Source organism: Citrus clementina, unplaced genomic scaffold, assembly GCF_000493195.1.
Source record: "Citrus clementina cultivar Clemenules unplaced genomic scaffold, Citrus_clementina_v1.0 scaffold_2, whole genome shotgun sequence".
Classification (NCBI taxonomy): Eukaryota; Viridiplantae; Streptophyta; class Magnoliopsida; order Sapindales; family Rutaceae; genus Citrus; species Citrus x clementina.
In genome coordinates this window covers 20538531-20565965 of record NW_006262688.1, presented here as the reverse complement: position 1 = coordinate 20565965, position 27435 = coordinate 20538531, and the positions used below count along the sequence as shown (strand labels likewise).

The 27435-nt window shown below is 32.8% G+C and overlaps 1 non-coding gene across 1 annotated transcript; it reads left to right on the top strand.

The window, feature by feature from the left end:
* Positions 1–13006: 13006 nt before the first annotated feature.
* LOC112101227 lies at positions 13007–13110 on the top strand. The gene has a single exon (XR_002907354.1). It is a non-coding gene; the product is annotated as a small nucleolar RNA R71 (small nucleolar RNA).
* Positions 13111–27435: the final 14325 nt, after the last annotated feature.

Genomic DNA, 27435 nt, shown 5'->3' with positions numbered 1-27435 from the left:
TATAACCTTTGTCACATAATTGACTAATATTAATTAAGTTGTGTTTCAAGTTCTCAACCAAACACGGATTCTCAATTAGAGTTAAGGAAACTTTACCAACATTTCCAATTCCAAGAATTTTTCCTTTTGAGTTGTCTCCAAAAGATACGTCTCCACCATTTTCAATTTTGGTGAAGCTTGAGAACCATGCATAGTTTTCGGTCATGTGCCTTGAACAACCACTGTCTAAGTACCATTTATTTCTCTTCTTCTTCAAGCCCTACAGAGAAAATCTCAAGTTTTAGGTACCCAAAGCTTTTTGGGTCCTTGAGAGTTAGTAGTGATTCCTTTTGAAACCCAAATGCATTTCATACCATAATATGCATTTCTTTTTACTGGACATCTATTTTTCATGTAACCATCTTGATTACAAAAATGACATACAATTCGATTGTTACTAGATGTACTCTTCACAAAGTAGTTTTTATAATATTTTTGTTTCAAGTTTGGCTGATAGCCAATACTTTCTTTGTCAAACACACACTTTTGTGAATTAAGCATGTTATCCAACATCTTTTGCCTATTTATAAATTTTAGAACAACATTACTAAGTTCAATATTCTTTTTCTTGAGCATTTCATTTTCCTTTTTCAAATCATCTACATGTGGCTCTAAATGCTCATGTGAAGTGCTAGGTTTCTCATTTGATAATGCAACTCTATTATGCAATGTTTTATTCTCTAATTCTAGTCCTTTAATCTTTTCATTCAATGACTCATTGCATTTTTGTATGGCATCCTTTTCATTTGTAAGTTCTAGCAATTTCTTTTTAAGGCATGCATTCTTTTTACCAATTTTCATCAACTCATCATGCATTTCTTTAAAAGCATCATACAATTCATCATAGGTTGGATCACTTACCTCATTGAGATCATTATCATCTCTTATAGCCATAAGCGCTAGATTTGATACTTCTTGCAACCCTTTTTCATCACTTGAATCTTCCTCGCTATCATCCCAAGTTGCAACCATGGCTTTCTTCTTGAGTTTGTTGATAAGTGGGCACTCTGATCTTATATGGTCAGGCTTCTTGCATTCATAGCATGTGATTACCTCTTTCTTCTCCCTTTGGTTCTTAAAGCTTCTGAATTTTCTTCGCTCTCCAGTTTTCTTGAAAAAAATTCTGAACCTCCTTGCTAGCATGGCCAACTCTTCATCATCCGATTCACTCTCTCCATCACTCTCATATTTTGAAGCTTTTAGAGCAATGTTTTTCTTCTTCTCCTCATCCCTTTTTTCTGCTACCAAATCTTCTTCATATGAAATGAGAGAACTAATTAAATCATCAAGAGGTAAAGTATTTAAATTTGTTGCCTCTTCAATAGCGGTTCTTTTAGGTCTCCATTCTTCAGGAAGTGGCCTAATGATTTTCTTAACCTTCTCGCTATTTGAGAAGGTCTTTCCCAAAGCTCTTAGGGTGTTCACTATGTCCGTAAATCTAGTATACATAGAATACACATTTTCATTTTGTTCCATTTGGAACAATTCATATTGACGAGTGTATCTACTAATTTTAGACTCTTTAACTTGATTTGTCCCTTCATAGACAACTTCAAGTTTATTCCATATTTATTGTGCACTTTCACAGCTAGATACTGTATAGAATTCTTTCTTATCAAGAACACAAAACAAGGCATTCATTGCCTTGGAGTTTAAGGACATTTTTCTCTTTTATAACTCACTCCATTGACTTGATGGTTTAGGAATATCATCTCCTACTTCATCTTTAAACATGGGCATGAATGGACCATCACAAACAACTTCCCAAATTTCATAATCTAAAGCTTGCAAATAGATTCTCATTCTAGTTTTCCAATATGTATAGTCATTATCGTCAAAGAACGATGATCTAGTTGTGGATTGTCCTTCTCTAAAGGTTGAGTCATTTAGGGTTGCCATGGATCTTTTACTCTAGACGATTAAGTCCTAACAAGAGAACAAGGCTCTGATACCAAATAGAATTCTAGTTATGCAACCCAAGAGGGGGGTGAATTGGGATTCTAAAAATTATTCAATTTAAAAAGTAAAACTTAATGCAAATATAAAACAAATTCAAAGCAATAACAAATAAGTTTATCATAATATAAAAAGATAAGGGAAAAGAGATTCAAACACGGGGAGTTTTACGTGGTTCGGCCAACCTCGCCTATGTCCACGCCTCCAAGCTTTCCAGGCTTGAGGATTCCACTAAGCAAGCCTCCAAGGCTTCAAATGCTTACACTTGACTTCCAAGGTGTCAATAACCTTTACAACAAGAGATTATTCTCAATCTCTTACCCCAAGTGTATCCCAACACTTACAATCACTCAACTTGATTTTAAAGAAAGTTACAAAATGAATCTCTCTCACACAATGTGTTTGATTACAAATGAATATTCAAAGTGTGAGTAAATGAGATGAATACAAGAATTTAAGGCTCAATGAATGTTGTATGCTCAAGACTTTGCTCAATAATGATTGTTGGAATGTTTAAAGTTTGAATTTGATTGAGCTTATTTAAAGCTGGAGCTGAAAACTAGTCATTATTAACTTTCTGAACACTGTCAGATCGCCGTTAACTAGCTGTTGAGCATCGTTTGACTGGTCAATATGACCGTTGGGCTGATTTTCAAATTGTCGGATCACCGTTATCTAGATGTCGGATCACCATTTAAGTCCAAAGGTTAATCTTCAGTTCTGTTCGATATCAGCGAACCGTTATCAAGATGTCGGATCGCCGTTTAGGTCCAAAAGTTAATCTTAAGTTCTGTTCGATGTCGGCGAGCTGTTATCAAAAATTGTAGGATCGCCGTTTAGGTCCAGAGACTAATTGTTGTGCAAATTTTAATGTACTCGCAAGCGCACGAATCTATTGTAGTATAGATCTATGGTGACGAGTGTCGATCCCACGAGGAGGTGGATTTTAATTGTGTAGAATTAATTTTGTAAATGGGTTGTTGGATTTGTGGTGGAAATGATTTGATATATGCTAAAACTTAAATTAAAATAGCGAGAATAAATTCTAAAATTGGAATTGCAATGGCGAGAATAAATTGAAGATAATTCTATTGAAATGACGTACTTGGATATCTGGATCCGTATCAACATGTATCATGGGCTAAATAATCCGTATTAATACCAATTAAATCATGAGGGGGGAATCCACACCTAATGAACCACGCTCTAATCAATATGGTGCTAAGGGCTTATCGTGCCAAATAATAATAACCTTATACTAGAGAGCCGGTGTAACCAAGGCGGTATCTAGACAAGACTATTATTATTTGTCGACGAGAAGTCAAAACATCCACAAAAATTAGAGGGGAAGAGAAAATAAATTTACCAAATTAAGCCCATGACACATGTTGAGACTTCACCTTCAACCCAAGCTTGAAAGAAAATTAGCCACTCATAATTGAACTAGGGGTAAAATGGGAATTTATTAAAATACGAAGAAAATACAAGATGGAGAAGGAATTACAGAAAATGGATCCCAAAAATGGATTCAGAGATATCAAATTAGGGGGGGGAGGCCCCCTTTTTATAGATACATGGAGTAAATCATGGCCATCGGATTAAAAACAGTTTGGACGCTCAGGATTGCGCCACGTCATCAGTCAACAGTCCACGGTTTGACCACGCGGATGAACAGTAACACGGTTTGACCCGACTTTGAACAGTAACGCGGTTTGACCCGGATGAACAGTAACGCGGTTTGGTTGAAAATAATCCTGTGTGATGCATGCACCGTACACGAGATTTTTCGTCCACTGATATGCTGCCACGTCACCATCAACAGTACATAAGAATTTTAGCCCAACAAGATCGTGACACCTCATCAGTCAATGCCACATCATCGGTCAATGCCACGTCATCGATCCGTCTATGTGAACAGTGTCGTGAACAGTAACGTAGACAGTACCGTATACGTGAATAGTACCGTACATGTGAATAGTGCCATTTTTCCTTTTATGCTCCTCCTAAGGTTTTCGACCGTCCTGAGTTCAAAAGTGATGTCCGTTTTGCCGTCTGATCTCTCCTTTATTGTGAAATGACTATAATGCCCCTAAAATACATAAAATACTTAATTAAAATAAAACACATGTAATTAAATCACAAGAAGGTTAAATATATAAAAAAGTAAGGGTTGTTAGTAAGACTTAAAATGTAAAATGACGGTTTTCTCCTTTATAAATATGCATTTTCTAACACTCAACACACCCCCCAACCAGCTTATTGCTAGTCCCTAGCAAATAAAGCGAAAACAAAATTCAAATTCAAAATAATTTTTTTTTTGTTTTAATAGAAACACTCGTATTTATTCCATCAGATTAATGATAGCAATCAAATAAAAGTATAAGCATTATCTCCAGTCTAAAGCAACATCACACCCACATCAACCATCCACATGAATTAGCCTAGTAGACTTTGTTTTAGCTACTCTCAAGAATGACATGTCAAACCCCAAAATCTCACTGGAAGTAGTGACACTCTCACAAATAAATTAATCCCAATAAAAATAGTCACTCCAATGAATGGTAATTGAGAGAGAAAATAATAAAGAAGTGATATCACATGCTCTCACCAAGATGAAATAAATATGCCCTCAGCTTAGAAATAATACGATCTCAAGTCAAATAAAATGTTAGTCAACCCACTTTATTTATCTTTTTTTTTTTAATTATGCATCACTACATCTTTTTAGCCCATATAACTAGCTTCTACTTCAAACTATAGTTCCCTAAAATCAAGAAGGACTTTTATTAGGACGAAACGTAGGCTATGGACATGGCTAACAAAGAAGGAAAATAAGGAAAACAAAGTGTATGTTTGAGAAAAATGCAGAGAATTTTTTTTTTTTTTTTTTTGGAAGTTGCAAGGTGGATTTCACCTATTTTTATTCTTTTGAAACAACAACTTTTGTTTTTGTTTTTGTTTTTGTTTTTTTTTTGTTTTTTTTTTTGCTTTTATTTGGCATAACTTCACTGAACAAAATAATTATTTACATTTTCTCAAACATAAATAGGTGATGGAACTTATAAGATATCGGGTAATACTCCAAATCGGAGTGGGTCAAGATGATAAGTTGACAAAGAAAAGGTTTTTTTTTTTTTTTTTTTTTTTAAAGGCTCAAAAGGGTTAACTATGGATATTAAATAAAAGGAATGGCTTGAAAGGCTCAAACGGATCAAAGATGGCCTCTCCATCGTCTTTTAGGGCTCTAAATAATCTTCCATATCTACTAGTTAGATGGGCCTCCAAATGTAGCAACACACTCTTTTTTCTTTTTTTTATTTTACAATTTTTTTTTTAAGGGTTAACTCAAAAGTAATTTAGAGATCGTGTATAAAATAATAAACTGCTAAGCTGTATAAAGAGTGGGCAAAAGGGTTATTCTCCAAGAAAAATAATAGGCTCAAAAACTCACTTGGTACTTATTATGACATGTTCATTCCTTCAAGCAACTCACATTTGTCTCCGACATCAACATGTAAAGTAGCAAACATAGCGTAACATCACTTAAGACCAAAGATAATACAAATACTAAAATTTGAAATTAATCATGTTATCCAATGTTAAAACAAATCACACGTTTTTTTTTTTAAACAACATTCTACCCCCCAACCTATTCTAAACATGAAAGAAAAATATGCATGCAGAAATGTGAAAATGATGTATAAAAACTAATTAGAAAAGTTACACGTAAAATGATAGAAAACGAAAATGATTTTTTTTTTAAAAGAAGATGCGTTTCTAGAGGAACTACACTCCATATTCAGCCATCTTCGACTCAAAAGTTGGAAAATGTATATTTATAGAGGAGAAATTAAAGAAGAAAAATAAACATAAACACATAATAAAGAAAAAGAAAATGTCTGAATTTTTTTTTTTTTGAATTTTTTTTTTCAAACAATGAAGATGCGTTTCTAGAGTAACTACACTCCATATTCAGCCATCTTCAACACAAAAAGTTAGCAACAGTTAGTTTCTACAACAAAAAATTAGTAAAAACTTAACCAAAATTTCACAATTGTCGACTATTCCCTCCCCCCAACCAGAACGAAACATTGTCCTCAATGTTTGAAATGAAAGAAGTAGAGTTTAGAAGACATCACCTGGGTGGTGCAACACAGAAGAAAATATTTACAGGCGGAGAGTTAAATCTAATTTGTACTTCTTACTGCGGCTACTGTTACCATCATTATTTGGACGCTCCAACACAAAGGTCCAGGGGTCTGGCTCCGGTCGATAAGCTTGTAACATATCAAGTAGCTCATTAGCAGTGTGAGCACAAATAAAGAGTTTTTTCGCATTAGAGGGAATGAAATAGTTTTTTATTGCATGGTTAAGAAATGCGATAAAGCCATCATAAAAGTTATTGACATTTAACAAACCGATGGGTTTCTGGTGGATGTGCAGATGGGCCCAAGATGCTAGCGTGATAAGTGCCTCTAGTGTTGCAAGATCTCCTGGAAGGAAAATAAAAGCATCAGCATGATTAAGCATTTCAGTTATTCTTTCCTGCATACCTGAGACGACTAACTCTTCTCCAGTTGATGAGTCAGACGAACTGCCCAATGGTTTTAAGACTCTTGGGATGATGCCTAACACTTGACTTCCTCTGATAAAAGCTGCTTCTGAGACCATTTTTGATAACCCTCGATTACCTCCTCCATACACCAAGTGTAATTTTCTCGCTGCTATGCTTCGACCAAGATCTATGGCTGCCTCAACGAACTCTTTATGTTTGCCATAGGTAAATCCAGAAAGCACACAAATGTTCTTGAATTGTCTATTGGGAGTAGCTGCCATTGTGATACTTCTCAAAAACAATTTGTGAGTGCTTGACAAAAAAGAAATCACATTTAAGAGTCTTGGTGATAGTGGGTCATGGTTGTGTATGAGGTAATATGTCAGTGTCAAATAACGCGTAAAGCACGTGGCTCGCAAGTCAAAAAGAAAACAGTAAAAAGAAAAAAAAGCAAACAGTAATAAAATTATTAAAGACAATAATGCAAACAATAAGACAATAGTGAAATAATAAAGTAAAAGGATATTTACAGGTAGTTGCGACTGTGGCTCACATCTTCCTCTGGTTTTACGTCCAGAAACGGCTTGAACGCCCTCTATGGGTCGAGGATAGGCTTCCTATCCAGTTTTCTTATAAACTGGCAAACAGGGTCGTTTATAGTCAGATTCCCGAGACTATATCGTGCATGCTCTTTCTGGAATAATGACCATAACTGGAGAATCGCTCCTTGCACATATCCACTGGGATGCGTTTCAAGAGACAAAAGGATATCATCCAATGACTCCTTATTCAAGCCATCCCTAATGAATTGAATCTTATCTTCCCTGTTATCAGACATCATTCCTAAAGAACATGGGTTTTTATTGCAACTCATTCTGGCACACTTATGACAAGCAACAGAAATTCTTCGAGCTCGTCGTTTTCTTGCATAATTTCCTTTACCACAACCAGGCATGTATGCAATAAATTTTGGAGGTAACTCACCTGTCGATCGTACTTTAGCCTCGATTAACCAACGGATGTCAGCAGGTATGTTATTCCTCATGAGTAATCGCATGCGTTCGGACCGAGCTTTATAGATCGTAAGGAGGGCATTCTGAGGAAGTGAAGGGAATCGCTTGTGAAGCTTCGCTAGAATCTCGTTTCTGTCCATACCTTCGCCTCAGAATATCAGTTATTATGGGAAACTGAAGTAACCGACTTGATTGTCACGGAGTACCGTTATCCGCCACTTCACCGGGGTAACAAACTAAAGCACACAAACAGAAAAATAAATTAAAACACACAAAGAAAATTAAAATCGTCCTCTTATTGAATTTACCTCAAGCTCCAACTGGATGTCGTAAACACTTCTCTCAATGTCTCTGAGTTGGCTTTCTAAACCCTCAACATAGGCTACTAACTCTGGTGGTTGTAGAGCCCAAATGCGTTGTGTTTTACAAAATTGAATCTGCCTTTTGAGATGAGTTTTGACACGTTGAAGTGGTTTAAGAATGTTCAGGAGGAACGGTCTAAGTATGAGACTCATGATTAAAAATGATAAGAGAAAACTTAATGGTAAAATAAACACACTTATGCAAAAACAATTTCAATTAGCAAAAGAATAATAATAAAAAGAAAGAAAGAAAAATCAAATCAACGAAAAGAAAAAAAAATCAATTCAAATTTGGTGGGTCACTCAAATTTATTTCGGTGTCTTCTTCATGTGGTTGGTACTCTAGATATGGCTTTAATCTTTGACCATTAACTTTAAACGTGACACCATTCTTTGGGTCTTTAATTTCAATTGCCCCATGTGGAAAAACAGTATGAACAATAAATGGGCCAGACCAACGAGAGCGTAACTTACCTGGGAATAGGTGCAAGCGAGAATTGAACAAAAGCACTTTCTGACCTGGAGTGAAAGATTTTCTCATAATGTGCTTGTCATGAAAGACTTTCATTCGTTGCTTGTAAATCTTGGCATTTTCGTATGCATCATTGCGAATTTCTTCAAGTTCTGCCAGTTGTAATCGTCTTTCTGAGCTGGCATGCTGCATGTCAAAATTGAATTTCTTGATGGCCCAATATGCACGATGCTCGAGTTCCACAGGTAGGTGGCAAGCTTTTCCATACACTAGCCTGTAGGGTGACATCCCAATCGGGGTCTTGAAAGCCGTTCTATATGCCCATAAGGCATCATCAAGTCTTAATGACCAATCTTTTCTGTCCGGCCTCACCGTTTTTTCTAATATGTGCTTTATTTCTCGATTGGAGATCTCAACTTGGCCACTGGTTTGCGGATGATACGGGGTCGCCACTTTGTGTGTGATTGAATACTTTGTCAAAAGAGCTTTGAATGCTTTGTTACAAAAGTGGGCACCACCATCACTGATTATTGCTCGAGGGAATCCAAAGCGTGAAACAATGTTGCTTTTTAAAAATGCTATCACCACCTTGTGATCATTGGTCCTACATGGAATAGCTTCTACCCATTTTGATACATAGTCAACAGCAACCAATATGTATTGATGACCAAAAGACGGGGGAAAGGGTCCCATGAAGTCGATACCCCATACGTCAAAAATCTCAACCACTAAAATTGGATTTAGTGGCATCATGTTCCTTCGCGTAATGCTCCCCATTCGTTGACACCTATCACATGAAGAACAGAAAGTGTAAGCATCTCGAAATATAGTTGGCCAATAAAAACCACATTGTAAAACTTTTGTAGCTGTTTTCTTAGCACTGAAATGGCCTCCACAAGCTTGTTCATGGCAGAATGAAAGGATATTCTGAATTTCACTTTCTGGGACACATCGTCTAACAATTTGGTCTGCACAATACTTGAACAAATATGGGTCATCCCAAAAGAAATTCTTTATCTCTGCAAAGAATTTAGCCTTATCTTGCTTGGTCCAATGCTCTGGAAGTTTACCTGTAACAAGATAATTAACTATATCAGCATACCAAGGTAATACTTCCACACTCATTAATTGTTCATCTGGAAATGACTCATTTAATGGTAATTGTTCTATAATTGTGTCAAAATGGAGACGAGAGAGGTGGTCCGCCACAACATTTTCTGTCCCTTTTTTATCTTTGAATTCCAAGTCAAATTTCTGCAAAAGTAATACCCAACGAATTAGTCTAGCTTTTGCATCTTTCTTTGTGAGAAGATATTTAAGAGCAGCATGATCTGTGAATATAATTATTTTACAACCAATGAGATAAGATCGAAATTTTTCCAATGCAAACACTACTGCTAGCATTTCTTTTTCAGTAGTTGAATAGTTCAACTGTGCATCATTCAATGTCATACTAGCATAGTAAATAACATGAGGAATTCGATCAACTCTTTGTCCTAAAACTGCTCCTACTGCATAATCAGATGCATCACACATAAGCTCAAATGGTAAGCTCCAGTTTGGGGCCTGAATGATGGGTGATGATGTCAACAATTGCTTTAATTTTTCAAAAGCCATAAGACATGAATCATTAAAGATAAAAGGTACATCCTTAGCAAGTAAATTGCATAAGGGTCTAGAAACTTTGCTAAAATCTTTAATGAAACGTCTATAGAAACCAGCATGCCCAAGGAAAGATCTTACTTCTCTGACTGTTTTAGGTGGAGGGAGATTAGAAATGAGATCCACCTTGGCTTTGTCAACCTCAATACCTTTGCTCGAAATGATGTGACCGAGAACAATACCTTGTTTTACCATAAAATGGCACTTCTCCCAATTTAAGACTAAGCTCTTCTCGGTACATCTCTACAGAACTAGCGTTAGATGATGTAAACATTGATCAAACGAGTCACCAAAGACAGAAAAGTCATCCATAAAGACTTCAAGGAATCGTTCAACCATATCAGAAAAAATGCTCAACATACATCGTTGAAATGTAGCAGGTGCATTACATAATCCAAATGGCATTCTCCTATATGCAAATGTGCCAAAAGGGCAAGTGAAAGTAGTTTTCTCTTGATCTTTTGGTGCTATGGGAATCTGATTATATCCTGAGTAGCCATCTAGAAAGCAATAAAATTCATGGCCTGCTAATCTATCAAGCATTTGATCAATAAATGGTAAAGGAAAATGGTCTTTACGTGTGACAGAATTCAATTTCCTATAATCGATGCATACACGCCACCCTGTAGTTACTCTAGTGGGTATCAATTCATTATCTGCATTCGTAACTACTGTGACTCCTGACTTTTTGGGGACAACTTGTACAGGACTGACCCATGAACTATCAGAAATTGGGTAAATGATACCTGCGTCTAATAGCTTAAGGACTTCTGTTCTAACAACTTCTTTCATATTAGGATTTAACCGACGTTGCATTTCCCTAGTAGATTTAGCATTTTCATCAAGGTGAATGTAATGCATGCAGTCTACTGGGTTTATACCTTTGATGTCTGCTATGGTCCATCCTAATGCCCCTTTGTGCTCTTTTAAAACATCCAACAACTTACCTTTTTGTTCGTCATTTAGGGATGATGAGATGATTACCGGTAGAGTACTTTCTTCTCCCAAAAACGCATATTCCAAAGTGTTGGGCAATGGTTTGAGCTCGAGTTTCGGTGGTGATTCTGATGATGGAATGAGTTGCTTCTCTGATGGTGCTAGTTGCTCAACTCTTGACTTCCATTTATTAGTGTCCATAGATGGTGCTGAGTCAAGCAGGGCGTTGACCTCATCGACCGATCTGTCAATATCAAAATCCAAACCAAAGTGAGTTAAACATGTTTGTAAAGGATCATCACTAAGGTTTGAAACAAAAGTATCATCAACTAATGCTTCAATTAAATCCACATCAACAATTCCATCATCTGCACTGTGAGGTTGTTTGGCAATGTTGAAGATGTTCAGCTCCATAGTCATGTTGCCGAAGGACAACTGCATATTTCCAGTTCTACATTGAATGTGAGCATCCGCAGTTGCCAAGAAAGGTCGGCCTAGAATAATGGGGATGTGCTTCCTTGAATCCTGTATTGGTTGAGTGTCAATTACAATGAAGTCAACAGGAAAATAAAATTTGTCTACCTGGATAAGCACGTCCTCCACAATACCACGAGGTATTTTCGTGGACCGATCTGCAAGCTGTAACACCACTGGAGTTGGGTGTAATTCTCCCAGTCCAAGTTTCACGAAAACAGAGTAAGGCAACAAATTTACACTAGCTCCTAAATCCAACAAAGCATTCTCAATTGTGTGGTTCCCTATACTACATGAGATAGTGGGGGAGCCAGGGTCTTTGCATTTTAAAGGAATTTTATGTTGGAGTATAGAACTAACGTTTTCTGTTAAAAATGCCTTCTTTTGAACATGCATATTTCTCTTTTTAGTACAAAGGTCTTTAAGAAACTTGGCATAAGATGGAACTTGTTTAATAGCATCAAGCAAAGGGATATTAACACTTACCTGTTTGAAGATTTCGAGAATCTCACCTGTGGATTTTCCCTTCTTTCCTTTCGCTAACCTTTGAGGAAATGGAGCTTTCGGAACGTATTCTCGTGGGTTGGTTTCTTTTTTCTCCTCCGGTGATGAGTCTTCAACATTCACAGGTACAATTTGATTTTCTTTGGTTACCGGCATCTCCATTTTGTTGTCGACTTCTTTTCCTTTTCGCAAGGTCATAACTGCTTTGACCTCTCCATGCTGCTGTGGTGAACTGGTACTTGCTTCATGTACTCCTTTAGGATTAGGCACTGGTTGACTTGGAAACTTGCCTTTCTCAACAGACATTGCCAAGGTCTGAACTGAAGAAGCAAGTTGTCCCACCATCTTCTCGAGGCTTGAAACTGATTGGGCTTGTGAGTTGAAGCCCGCTCTCAACTCATTTCGTAGTCCATCAATGGTGCGGTTCTGTTGCTCAATCGTGGAGTGAGTAACATTCCTAAAATTCTGGAATGCATCCTCCCATGGTCTAGGTTGAGAGTGGTTCTGGTTCTGATTGTATGGTCTAAATGGTGGTTGAGAGGCTTGAGGAACTTGAGGAATTTGTTGCATTGGAGCTGCTGGTCCATTCTGTTGAAATCCTTGAGACCATGAAAAATTGGGGTGGTCTCTCCATCCAGGGTTATATGTGTTGGAGTATGGGTTGTAATTTGATGGCTTTCTCATTACACCTATGGCATTGGCTTGATCTGAGTATGAGTCATGGTCATGTGGTTCTGTTGATTTAGCAGTCGATAACGATGCTATTTGTCGAGCAAGACCTTCAACCATCTCCTTGACTTCTTTGATTCCCGAAGTTGACTCGCCAATTTGAACCTCATTTACTCCCTTAATTCGTCTAGTATTCCTGAGTGATCGACTCCGTTGTTGGGAATTATCCGCTTGTCGCTGGAAGAATTCCCAAATCTCTGATGCACTTTTTGACATTAGCTCTCCTCCACTTGTTGCCATTAGCCATTCTTGCACATTCGGCAATAATCCCTCCAAAAAGTATTGGCATTGGTGCCATTTCTCGTACCCATGATGTGGACACTTCAAGAGTAGCCCATTGAATCGCTCCCATGTTTCGAAAAATTGCTCGTCATCTTTCTGGGTAAACTCCGAGATTTCCCTGCGAATAGCATTGGTTTTATGCACTGGGAAATATTTATTTAAAAATTTTGTAACCATTTGTTCCCATGATGCAATGCTATTAGCAGGCAATGTATTAAGCCATGAACGAGCTCTATCTTTTAAAGAAAATGGGAATAGTCTAAGTTTAACATCATCATCTGAAAAATTCTCATATTTGAATGTTTGACAAATGGCATGAAAATCATTCAAATGATTATATGGATCCTCATTTTCTAGGCCATAAAATGTAGGGAGACAATTTAACACACTAGGTTTTAATTCAAAACTCCTAGCAGCTACATTTGGGTATCTTATGCATGACGTGCTCAAATTAGCTAAGGGACTAAAATAGTCCTTAAATGGCCTCTCCTGTGGTTGCAAATCCATTTTATTCTTAATTTGTTTGTGTGTGCGAAGTGTTTTCTCAAGTTCAAGGTCTATAGGTTCAAGATTAGGTAATAATGACCTACGACCATGCATGCAAAACAAATAAAATAAAAAATAAAGATGGGAACAAAATAAATGAAAATAAAGAAGAGGGAGAAATTACGATACTAACCTTATTGCGCTATTACAAACTTTCTATAAAAATACACAAAAACAAATACGTAAAATAAATTAACTAAAAAGAATTAGTAAGATAAACAAAAATTACAAGGAAAAAAAAATTAACTTAAAAATTAAATTACAGAAATTTAAAGAAGAGAAAAAGAAAAGAAATTACTAACCTCTAAATGCGGATTCACTTTTTTTTTCTTTTTTTTTTAATAAAAATAAAAAAATACAAGAAAATAAATAAAAGAAATTATTCACAAAAATTAATTTTACGAATTAAAATTACTTACTTCCCCGGCAACGGCGCCAAAAACTTGTTGTGCAAATTTTAATGTACTCGCAAGCGCACGAATCTATTGTAGTATAGATCTATGGTGACGAGTGTCGATCCCACGAGGAGGTGGATTTTAATTGTGTAGAATTAATTTTGTAAATGGGTTGTTGGATTTGTGGTGGAAATGATTTGGTATATGCTAAAACTTAAATTAAAATAGCGAGAATAAATTCTAAAATTAGAATTGCAATGGCGAGAATAAATTGAAGATAATTCTATTGAAATGACGTACTTGGGTATCTGGATCCGTATCAACATGCATCATGGGCTAAATAATCCGTATTAATACCAATTAAATCATGAGGGGGGAATCCACACCTAATGAACCACGCTCTAATCAATATGGTGCTAAGGGCTTATCGTGCCAAATAATAATAACCTTATACTAGAGAGCCGGTGTAACCAAGGCGGTATCTAGACAAGACTATTATTATTTGTCGACGAGAAGTCAAAACATCCACAAAAATTAGAGGGGAAGAGAAAATAAATTTACCAAATTAAGCCCATGACACATGTTGAGACTTCACCTTCAACCCAAGCTTGAAAGAAAATTAGCCACTCATAATTGAACTAGGGGTAAAATGGGAATTTATTAAAATACGAAGAAAATACAAGATGGAGAAGGAATTACAGAAAATGGATCCCAAAAATGGATTCAGAGATATCAAATTAGGGGGGGAGGCCCCCTTTTTATAGATACATGGAGTAAATCATGGCCATCGGATTAAAAACAGTTTGGACGCTCAGGATTGCGCCACGTCATCAGTCAACAGTCCACGGTTTGACCACGCGGATGAACAGTAACACGGTTTGACCCGACTTTGAACAGTAACGCGGTTTGACCCGGATGAACAGTAACGCGGTTTGGTTGAAAATAATCCTGTGTGATGCATGCACCGTACACGAGATTTTTCGTCCACTGATATGCTGCCACGTCACCATCAACAGTACATAAGAATTTTAGCCCAACAAGATCGTGACACCTCATCAGTCAATGCCACATCATCGGTCAATGCCACGTCATCGATCCGTCTATGTGAACAGTGTCGTGAACAGTAACGTAGACAGTACCGTATACGTGAATAGTACCGTACATGTGAATAGTGCCATTTTTCCTTTTATGCTCCTCCTAAGGTTTTCGACCGTCCTGAGTTCAAAAGTGATGTCCGTTTTGCCGTCTGATCTCTCCTTTATTGTGAAATGACTATAATGCCCCTAAAATACATAAAATACTTAATTAAAATAAAACACATGTAATTAAATCACAAGAAGGTTAAATATATAAAAGTAAGGGTTGTTAGTAAGACTTAAAATGTAAAATGACGGTTTTCTCCTTTATAAATATGCATTTTCTAACACTCAACACTAATCTTCAATTCTGTATGATGTCAGCAATCCGTTATCAACATGTCGGATCGCCGTTTTCTTCAGAAACTGCTACAGTGAACTATTTTGCACCCCAAAACCAACACTTTATAAAACTTGTCAAATAAATCCATTTTATAGGATTTGAAACAATATTTGTTATTAACAAAATTCTCATAGCCTTTTCAATTGAAACCATTTGCAAGAGAATAACCAAAATCATTTTCATTTATAAAGTGAGAATGATGATTTAAAAGTATATGAAAATTATTTTGAGCTTTTAAAAGATTAATAAATCTTAATCAAGTTTGTTATCATCAAAATCAAACATAAAGAATTATTTATGTTAACAGTATTTGTTAAAGGAATTGAAGTTGACAAAGCAAAAATAGAAGTCATATCTAAATTGCCACAACCAAAAACAGTTAGAGATGTACAATCTTTTATAGGACATGCAAGATTTTATAGGAGGATTATAAATAACTTTAGTGTCATATCTAAACCACTTTGTTAAAATACTGACTAGGCAACCCAAGAGGGGGTGAATTGGGATTCTAAAAAATTAAACAACTTAAAACTTAATGCAATTTAATGTGCAATGAAAAATAAAGAGATTGGGTAAGAGAGAGCAAACACGTGATTTTTATATGGTTCGGTCAACCGTGCCTACGTCCACGCCTCCAAGATCACCAGTCTTGAGAATTTTATTAAGTAAGCCTCCAAGGCTTCAAAAACTCTTACAATTGACTTCCAAGCTGTCAATAGACCTTTACAACAAGAGATTATCCCCAATCTCTTAATCCAAGTGTATCCCAACACTTACAATCACTTAAAAATCAAGATTACGAATGCATTTTCTCTCACACAATGTATTTGATTACAAATGAAAGCTTAAAGTGTGAATGAAAGAAACAAGAACAAGTTTAAAGTTCAATAATGGTTGTATACTTAGTAGCAAGCTCAATGATAACTATTGGACCACACTTTGTTTGAATTTGATTTAGCCATTTTATAGTTTGGAGCAGAAAATTAGCCGTTCTTGACATTTTAAATAAAATCGGATCACCATTAACTGCTGTCCATTAGCCGTTTTGACTATTCCAATTGATCGTTGAGCTAAGATTTTAAATAATCAATTAACCGTTTGGGATTATCAATTAGCCATTAATCTCCAGAAACCTGAAAAATAAATTTGGCTTGACTGTTCTTACTAAACAGTCCATGGTTAGAATGTAATTTTTTTCTGAAAATTATTAGTTAGCCGTTTGAAGTTATCGGTTAGCCATTTATTTTCAAAATCCTGCAAAACAAATTGTGGCTATCCGTACTTGCCAAACAGTTCATAGTTACAAACTAATACTTCTCTGGAAATTATTGATTAACTGTTTTCAATAAACGGTTCACCGTTATTTTCCAAAATCAGCATTTTAACAGATTTTTGTAGAGAATGATTTTCTAATTAAAGTTAACGATTATCCAAATTCATAAACATATCTAGAAATTTTATACGGCTTTTAAGAGTTTTTTTAATAATGATAGCTCGAACATTTTTAATAAAAAACATATAAAGTTTGTTATCATCAAAATTAATATTATAGACACATAATTGTTAACATTTGTAACCTCTTATTAAAAGATACACCATTTAAATGGACTGATGATTGCCAAAAATCTTTTGAGAAGATAATTTATCTTTTAAAATCTACACCTATTATGCAATCTCCTGATTCAACTTTACCTTTTGAATTAATGTGTGATGCAAGTGATTTTGCTATTGCTGTTGTTTTAGGATAAAGAATGGAGGGTAAGCCCTTTGTGATTTATTACGCGAGTAAGACTTTAGATAGTGCTCAAATGAATTATTTTATAACTAAAAAAGAATTACTTGCTGTGGTATTTGTATTAAACAAATTTTGTTCATATTTGCTTGTCTCTAAACCTATTACTTTTATTGACCATGCTGTTGTAAAATATTTGATGAGTAAATAGGATGCCAAACCGAGACTAATTTGTTGGATTTTGTAACTTCAAGAATTTGACCTTACCAGCAAAGATAAAAGGGTGCCGAAAATGTCGTCGTTGATAATTTATCAAGACTCACATCTGAATTCTGCACTGACATAACACCCATCAATGATTCTTTCCTTGATGAATTTTTATTTTCTATTACTTCAATGCCATGGTAAGTTAACATTGTTAATTTCCTTGTCAAAGTAAAATGCCTCTACAATAGAATGCTCAAGATAAGAAGAAATTTTTGGTTTTAGTAAAGAAATTTTATTGGAATGATCCTTACTTGTTCAAATCTTGCCCTGATTAAATTTTTCAGCAATGTATTCCTGAAAGTGAGGTAAGTAGTGTCATTAATTTTTGTCATTCTGAAGCATGTGGTGGACACTTTTCTTCAAGAACAACTACAGCTAAAATTTTATAGTGTTGATTTTATTGGCCTACCATATTCAAAGACTCATATGAATTTTGTAAGACTTATGAAAAATGTCAAAAATTGAGATCAATTGCTAAAAGAAACATTATGCCCTTAAATCTCATACTTGAAATTGAAATATTTGACTGTTGGGGAATTGATTTCATGGGTCTGTTTCCATCATCTTTTGGATTTGTGTATATATTAATTGCAGTTGACTATGTCTCAAAATGAATTAAAGCAATTTCTTGTCGAAATAATGATAGCAAAATTGTGGTTAAAGTTTTAAGAGAAAACATTTTAAGTCGATTTAGAATCCCTCAAGTCATTATCAGTGATGGAGGTAAGCATTTTTGTAATAGGTCATTTGAATTTTTAATGAAAAAAAATAGAATTACATATAAAGTCGCTACCCCTTATCATCCTCAAACAAATGATCAAGTTGAATTAGAAAATAGGGAGATAAAACAAATTTTGGAAAAAAACGGTTAACCCAAACCAAAAAGATTAGTCTCTTAGACTTAATGATGCACTTTGAGCCTACCGTACTACATTTAAGACGTCATTAGGAATGTCACCCTATCGGCTAGTTTATGGTAAACCTTGTCACTCACCTGTTGAACTTGAACATAAATCATTTTGGGCTATTAAAGTTTTTAATTCAAATTTGGATGATGCTAAAATTGCAATTGAATGAACTTGAGGAATTCAAGAATAATGCATATGAAAATTCAAGAATTATTAAGGCAATAACAAAAAAATTTTATGATAAATGAATTTTTCGAAAAAAATATTTGAAATTAGTCAAAAAGTGTCACTTTATAATTCTCGTCTTCATTTGTTTCCAAGAAAGTTAAAGTCAAAATAGAGTGGCCCATTTATTGTAAAACATGTATATCCATATGGGGCCGTAGAAATTGAGAATCCAAATAACAGTGTCATATTTAAGGTTAATAGTCAAAGATTAAAACTATATTTGGAACATCAATCACGTGAAGAAGATACCAAAATCAATTTGGGTGACCCACCATATCTTGATTAAGTCTTTAATTAGTAATTTCAATTTTTTTATTTTACTGTTATTTTGTTGTTTCATTGTTTGATTTTTTTTCTTTCTATTAATGTGCACCATACATTTTTTTTAGCATCATATTTCTTGTTTAAGCTTGTTTGTTTGACAATTGCATCATCTCTCATCAATTTTCATCATATGTCATGAGTACCTTAAAAAGAAAGATCATGTTCAGACATCTTGAAAACCTTTTGCATGTGAAATTTCATTTAAGAGGCCTAATATAAAGTTGTAAATCACATCCAATTTAGGATCTGCAACCACCAATATTCGTGTCATAGGATCTAGAAAGACAACTCAGAGAAATAAATAGTGTTATATATGAATTTCAATTAGAGCTTGAGATTAAATCAATAAAAGAACAAATGTAAGTTCATTTTTCTTTTTGCATTGTGTGATTTCTTTTTTTTTTCACTTTCACGGTTGATTTGATTTTACAAGTTTGATTCTCTTTATTTTGGTGTATTTTGATTTATTTTCCCGTATAAATGGTGGATAGCGATACTCTATGACTTCTTAAATCGGTATCTTCATTTTCCCACATTAACTGAAACCCCAAAATCGAACAAGAAAGAAATACAACATAAACAGCATAAGCATTTTCCCTCTCTCCTTTAGAATGCCCTCGGGAAAAATTTACAAAGCTCGTTGTGAACAACTACGTTTGTTAATGATCAATGGCATTCCTTCTTACAGTCGTTGGTTAATTAAAGCAAATGTCCGATTAGCAGGTAAGTTTTCTAACCCATTTGTTTATTACATGCCTGGTTTTGGTAAAAGTACATTTGCTAAAATAATGAGAGCTAAATGACTTGGCTCAAAATGTCATAATTATGTATGACTTAGTTGCAAATGGGAGAATTGTAAATCTTTAAGAATGGTTTCTGATAATCGTAAAGATAAAATTAAATTCATTAAAGATGGCTTGAGTAAAGAATCGTTAGATGATATCTTATTCTCACTTGAGACACATTGAAGTGGACATGTACAACGTGAGATTCACAATTTGTGGATACTATTTCAAAAAGAAAGTGCACATCTTAGTCTTGGGAATTTGACTCAAAAAGACCATGTTTGCCAGTTTATAAGAAAACTGGATGGGAAACCTATCATCATCCCATAGAGGGCGTTCAAGCCATTACTTAATGTAAAACTAGAGGAATATGTGAGGCACAATCACAACTATCAGTAAATATCCTTTTATTTTGTTGTTCTTTTCTCATTTATATTATTGCATTTAGTGGTGTCATTTTGTATTAATCATTAGTTGTTTTCTTTTACATTTACTTTTTATTTACTGTTTGCTTTTGAATTATTGAACCACGAGCTTTATGCGTCATTTGACAAATATGCCAACCTATTTGCAACTGGTTTTCATTATTTCTGTCATCAAGATCTTTAAATATGAGCTCCTTTTTCAAATACTCACTGTTAACATATATGTTTCCATAATATTAATTTTGATGATAACAAACAAGATTAAGAATGATTAATCTTTTAAGCCTAAATTATTTAATATTCTTTTTAAATAAAATCATTATTTTTACATTATAAAGGTTTTATATTTAATGGAAAAATGATTTCATGAAATTGATTGTTTTTATTCTTTTTAAATAAATCATTATTTTCACATTATAAATGTTTCATATTTAATGGAAAAATGATTTTATGAAATTGGTTGTTTTTCAAAGTTTATGGTTTAATTGAAAGAATTTTGAAAACTTTGAAAACTTTGAAATAAACAAGTATTGCTTGAAATTTTGGTAAAGGACTTATTTGAAAAGTGTCATAGCATCTTTGGCAATATCATAATTTCAGAAAGTTTTGGGATAAACAAAGTATTATTTAGAAATTCTGAAATTGGACCTATTTGTAAAGTTTCATAACGTTTTGGGTCGTAGTACAGTTTTATAAAGTTTTGGGGTCAAACTATAAATTTTGGGAAATGTTTTACTGTAGCAATTACTATAGCAAGCGGCTTACCGGATTCCATAAAACGGCAAACCGGATAGCCCAGAATGTGAGTAACGGCTAGTTTTCGAGCTCAAGCTATAAGAACTCAAATCCAACTCATTTTGAAGCTCTCCAACAAGCAAAAATAAAAATCACACGTGATATCTTGAGCTTACAACTTGTAAAACACAATTCATTGAATCATCCATTGTTCTTCATCTTTGAATATCTACTCATTGAGTGAGTTTCATTGTATCTTTGATTTCTTCAATTCATTTGTAAGAGTTTGAGTGTGTGAGACACTTGAGTGAAGAGATTGGGAGATAATCTCTTTGTTGTAAAGGTTTATTGACACCTCGAAGTCAATTGTAATCGTTGAAGCCTTGGAAAGGCTTAGATAGTGAAATCCTCAAGCTTGGATCACTTGGAGGCGTGGACGTAGGCGGGGATTGCCGAACCACGTAAAAATTCGTGTGTTTGTTTCTCTTCTCCCTTACTCTTTAATTATTGTGCTATTATTGAACTTATTGTTTTCAATTGTTGTTAAGACATTAGATTGCTTGTTATGTGGATTTGCTTGGTTAATTTTTAAATTTCCAATTCACCCCCCCTCTTGGGTTGCACACTTATATTTCACTCACAACTTGTTTTTGAAGATTATTCCAATGGCAGTATTTTCGAGTACGTAATTCAAAAATATTTGTATGTTTTCTGAGTTTCACTATGGAAAGTACAAAGAGCTCGTTCAAGCAGCTATAGATCTTGGTTGTGTCATAGGAGAGAGGAAACTACACCTTGAACATGGAGGAGGTGAATGAGAGTTATCAAGGCTTGTCTCAGAAGCTGTTTTTACTAGAGGAAGTCAAGTACTAGACATTATTCCAAAAGCCATTAAACCTCTAGGATGCTTGTCTAGCCCACCAATTGGAGAAGAATTAGTGATATCTAGTATGCAAGAGAGAATATCTGAAATCATGCTGATACTTTTATTTTCTTGCCAGGAGATCTTGCAACTCTTGAGACATTGATTACATTTACATCTTGAGGCCATTTGAGCATTCATCAAAAACCCATCGGTTTGTTAAATACTAATAATTTTTATGATAGCTTGTTAACTTTTATTAATCATCCAATTAAGAATCATTTTGTTTCACACACTGTAAAAAAAAAACTATTTATTTGTGCTTCTACTGCAAATGAGTTACTTGATCTTTTACAAGCTTATACACCAGAGCCATATCCCAAGACTTATGCGCTAGATTGGTCGACAGATGATGGTAGCAATAGCAATAGTAAGAAGTGCAAATTAGATTTAACTCTTTGTTTCTAAATATTTTCTATTGCAGTATTTATGTAATGTCTTCTAAACTCTTCCTCTTTCCTTTTAAAACATTAAGGACAGTGTCTCGTTCAAGCTAGGAGGGAATAGTTGATAATTGTGGAACGTCTTAGTCCTGGTGATGTTTTTACAAAGGTTTGCTGTAAATACTAACTTTGGATAAATTTGAGTCGAAAATGGCCAGATATGGAGAGTGCAGTACCTCTAGAAACACATCTTCTTAATCTTAGAGTTTTATCATATATATATATATATATATATATATATATATATATATATATATGTTCAAGAGATACATTTTTTAACACAAGTTTAAACACAATTTTTCAACCATTAGATTAGATTGAAATGAAGGGTCAAGATTAGATGACATGAGTTATTAATTTCATTAATATATTTCTCCCTCCTCTCTTTAATGTTTAATTCTCTTTTTTCTTTTATTTAAGATTTTCTTTTTTTTTCTCTCTCCTATAAATGATTGTAAATGAAATAATTAAAACCATCAAAATTAATTTACATACAAACAGTGAAATAAAATAGCAATATATGCAACAAACTTGTACAATTTTCGATATGTAGTTTCAGAACCAGCACTACAAGTAAGCCATATATGCACAACCTTTATCAATAAACTTCGTAAAAGGTTTTAATCAAAGAGTTAGACTATTAGCTCTCCTCCAAAATTCTTATAAAATCCCTTTTTCAGTTATACTAAATTTATTGTCAAAATTACCCTTATTTCTAAATAAACACATTTAATTTGTGAATCTTTTAATTTTTATTTTTTTCTCACTTCTTGCAAATAATTTTTATCGGTGATAAATTTCTTGGCAAAAATCAAAGAATTGAATAAATTATCTCTAAAATTATGATGTAAAAAGTTTTAGTATAAGCCTGAAAAAAAGGTAGATAATTTTATCAAAATGTGTTTTGTTTATTATCAATAGATTGTCTTATTAATTGAAGAAAAATTTATAGAGAATTTGAGAAAAAAAATTACATGTGTGAGTGTGATAGCAGAGAAAATACAAGAGTTTTTTTTTTTTAAAGAAAGAAAATACAAAAATTTGAAGTGAGATATATTAAAGTATTTGTCCTAAAGCTTAATTGTAGTAAAAGAGGGGTTTGAAAAGGATTATGGAGGGGTGCCAATAGTCCAACTCTTAATCAAAAATCATGATCATTTCCTATCAAACAACATTGTTCTTTTCCATTATCTTTTAAATTAATTTACTTATATAATTTGTAAAGGGAATATGTAAAAGTTTATACACAAACACAACGAAAAAACTAAAAAAAATGATATAATGCCAAAAAAAACATTGATATGAATATGATCATTTCATCATGAAGTATACGTAAATAAATAACGATGCAGTTGAAGAAGATTGAGAAAAAGGGAATCTTCGTCAGCACAGCCACTAACCAAAGAAAGTACAAGGACAAGTGCTTCGGGGTAATTAAAATGGGCTAGTTTATAGTTACAAATAGATTATGTAAGTTACAAAAAATTAATTTGGATGGCTTTAATTATTCCATTTACAATCATTTATAGGAGAGAGAAAAGAGAAAGTTTTAAATAAAAGAAGAAAGAGAATTAAACATTAAAGAGAGGGAAGAGAAAAATATTAATGAAATTAATAAGTCATGTCATCTAATCTTGACTCTTCATTTCAGTCTAATCCAATGGTTGGAAAATTGTGTTTAAACTTGTGTTTAAAAATGTCTCTTGAACATATCCATATATATATATATATATATGATAAAACTCTAAAATTATCATATATACATTTTCTTCTTCTTTGTCGTCTTCTTTTAAGCTTCTGCATCGAGTTCAAGTGAGATCTCCCCCTCTTCTTCTTTCCTTATTTTTTCTCTCTTTTATTATTTCTTTCTTTTTCTTTTTTCTTTTTTTTTTAATTGCTAGAGGCTAGCAACAAGCTAGTTGGGGGTTGATTAGTATTAAAAAAAATTTTGATTATCAAGCGATAACAAATATTATTTTTTCCTTATATTATAATTTATATATGTGTTTATGCAGTATGTTAGGGAATGTTAATTATGTCTTAACTATATTTAATTTTGTGTATTTTTGTGTGTTTATTAGGTAAAATATTAAAATCACATAATTCGAGGCTCCAAACAGATAAACGGATGTCAAATTTGGATTCCGAAAGTCTGAAAACCATAAGATGAGTCAAGACCGACTTAAAATTGACATTGTACAAAAAGTTAAATTTTTTTGATTGATCAAGCACTGATTGGATGATAAAATGAGCTTACAATAGATACGAGTACACTGGATAGCTGTCAATTTTGACTAAATCTCAACTGTTCATTATTCAAAGGCCACAATCGTGCCATGCTGCAATGGTTGGTGAAGCAAGTTGTAGGATCCAAACCTTTGTATTCGGGTCGACCCGATCCAACCATTATCCCTCCAAATCTCAACCGTTCTTTGACCGAGTCAGACGCTTCACATGATGCCACATGTGATGTTGACTTTTGAAGTTTGACCAACCGTTAGATCTTGATCTAATGGCTATGAGGAGCACATGCATAAAGGTTATGATGGACCAGGAAACACTGGATTATGAATATATTTTTCTATAAAAAGAGCCTCATTTCTATATTTTGAGCATCTCTCTTCTTCTCAATTTCTCTCAATTTCCCTGTAATCTTATTTTTTAGGTGTGTTTTATATATTTTGTACAATTATTTTTATAAATAAATTCAGCTTTATTTTCAATTTTAGTTGTTTTTATTCCTTTTAATTGTGAGTAATTTAATTTTAATAATTATTTTATTTCAATTATACTTATCTAAACAATAATAGTTAGGGTAAGGTGATACTCTTAGGAAATAAATATAATTTAATCAAATTCTATTTTTAATTATATAAATTAAATTATTTTCTATTTAATTTTATAAATATTTTAAATTTTAAATTTTGAATTTATTGTAGACAAATAATGGAGGTGTTTGGCATAATAAATTCTTAATATCGTAATATAAGGTATGGTAAAATGCTATTTTGACTTATGGTAGACAAATTAAATTTTAACAAAAAGAATTTATTAAATTTTATTTACTACTAAGAGTGGATCCATAACCCTAACTAATTCAATTTCATAGTTTCATTTAAATTAAGTTGCATAAGTTTTATTTTCATTTTTAGATAAAGTAAAATAAACAAATTAAATATTTTCTATGTGGATCGACCTCAAACTCACCGAGCTATAATTTAACAAGACACTCTTATACTTGGGAGCTAGAAATCACTTTTAAATTGGGTCAATTAGTGAATAAATAATAAAAGCTAGAAATCACTTTTAAATTGGGTCAATTAGTGAATAAATAATAAATTTTAAATTGTAAAATATTAAATTTGGTGTAAATAACAAAAATCAAAATATTTATCAAATAATATAAATATTAGTTAATATAGAGACTTTGACGTAATTTAGAATTAACCACAGTCCAAAGCCCACAATCCCACTAGCGTACAATCCACAAATCAACCTCTAACCACTCTCTCATAGTCTTACTCACTGTTTCCAAATTACTTGCACTACTTATCCTCATCTCATCATAATCCAGTAGCGTATCACATCCTTATTTCATTAGTTTAAATATCTATATCCATTTTATTTATTTCATTATTGATATAAAAGTAATTTAATTTCTTAACATTACATAGGAAAATCTTTCAATCGTATTCTATTTGTATTTTGAATAATGTTTTAATATAGTCATCAAAAATTTTTGTCTTAATTTAGACTAATTATAAATAAGAATAAATTCTATAATTATAACAATTATAGTTTTTTTAAATCTCGCCTTAAAAAACTTATATTTATATAACAATGATTATCTGTATATATTAAAAAATATAAGCTATTTTATATTAAAGGTTCAGAATAGAATAGAATTTTATTTTTTCTTTAGAGTTACTACCAAATGATTGTATAATATGTAGCAAAAACATATGGAAAGAAAGCATTAAACAAAATGCAAAACGTTAAGACTTTTATTTTTTAAGATAATTAATAGGAGTCTGCCTACCTTGCAACAGTTGCACAGTACTCCAAACTTTGATAGATCTAATGGCTAAACCATTTAACAAGATGTACTCAATTGGTTGTTAACACTTAAGTCCCTACTGTTTATTATAAAATTATAAAATCTAAATTTTTTAAACATTTACTTATATAACTCCTATTGTTTTAAATTTTTTAAAGTTTGATCCATTGACCTAATTTGATCATAAAAATGATTTATGGTGTAAAGATGATAACGTAATTTCACATAAAAATTTTTTAAACACATGAAAATTTGATAAATGTAAATAATATTTTTTGTTATCTAATATATATTTAATATAGAATAAATAAACTGAATATATATTCAGAATATAGGCTAATAACCTTTCAAAACTTCAAAAAATTATAAATAAAAAAGATGAAATTTCAAAATGAGAAACATGTAAAAAGTGTTAGGCTGTAAAAATTTATTATTTTAATATCACAAAACTTTACTTTTTTATTATATTTTTGTTTTTAACATTAGTTGACATACTAGTTTATTTGTATATACAGTATGTTAATTTACTTATAAAATGCCAATATTACTCTTGAAATTTACAGGAGCCATTTTTATTTTTAAAATTTGTAAATGTAGCCCAACAAAGTCATAGAAAGAAAAAAAAGAATAATATAAAAGGAAATTATTTTTTTAAGAATATTTCAAAAGCATTTGAGATTTATGTTTCTTGAGAATAATCCATTTTTTAGATGTTTGAACTTGTGAATCTTATTGTAATAATAATTTATTATATATTCTTGATTAAAAAAAATTGAATTGTAAATTTATTGGTTTCTAAATTCTAAATCCTCTTTTAAACGTAGGGTAGTTGCTTATTTTATTGTGTCAGCCTAAATTTTTTTATGATCGCTAATCAACCATTGCAAAAGACTCTGCCACGATTATCTTTACTTTCTCTACATCCCTCAAAACCATCATCACTCAAAAAGTTAAGGGTTCATTTAGCACATTGTATTATATTATACTGTATTGATTATTTAACGTAGTTGTATTGAATTATGTTATATTACATTAGCAATATATTATTATAATATTGTACAACGTTTGATAATTGGTATTACACTGTACTACAATAATTTTATATTAATATTAAACTAACATTATTTAAATTTATTATTGACTATATTAAATTATTATTTTTATATTAATTATTTTTATATAAATATAATATGATATAATAAAAT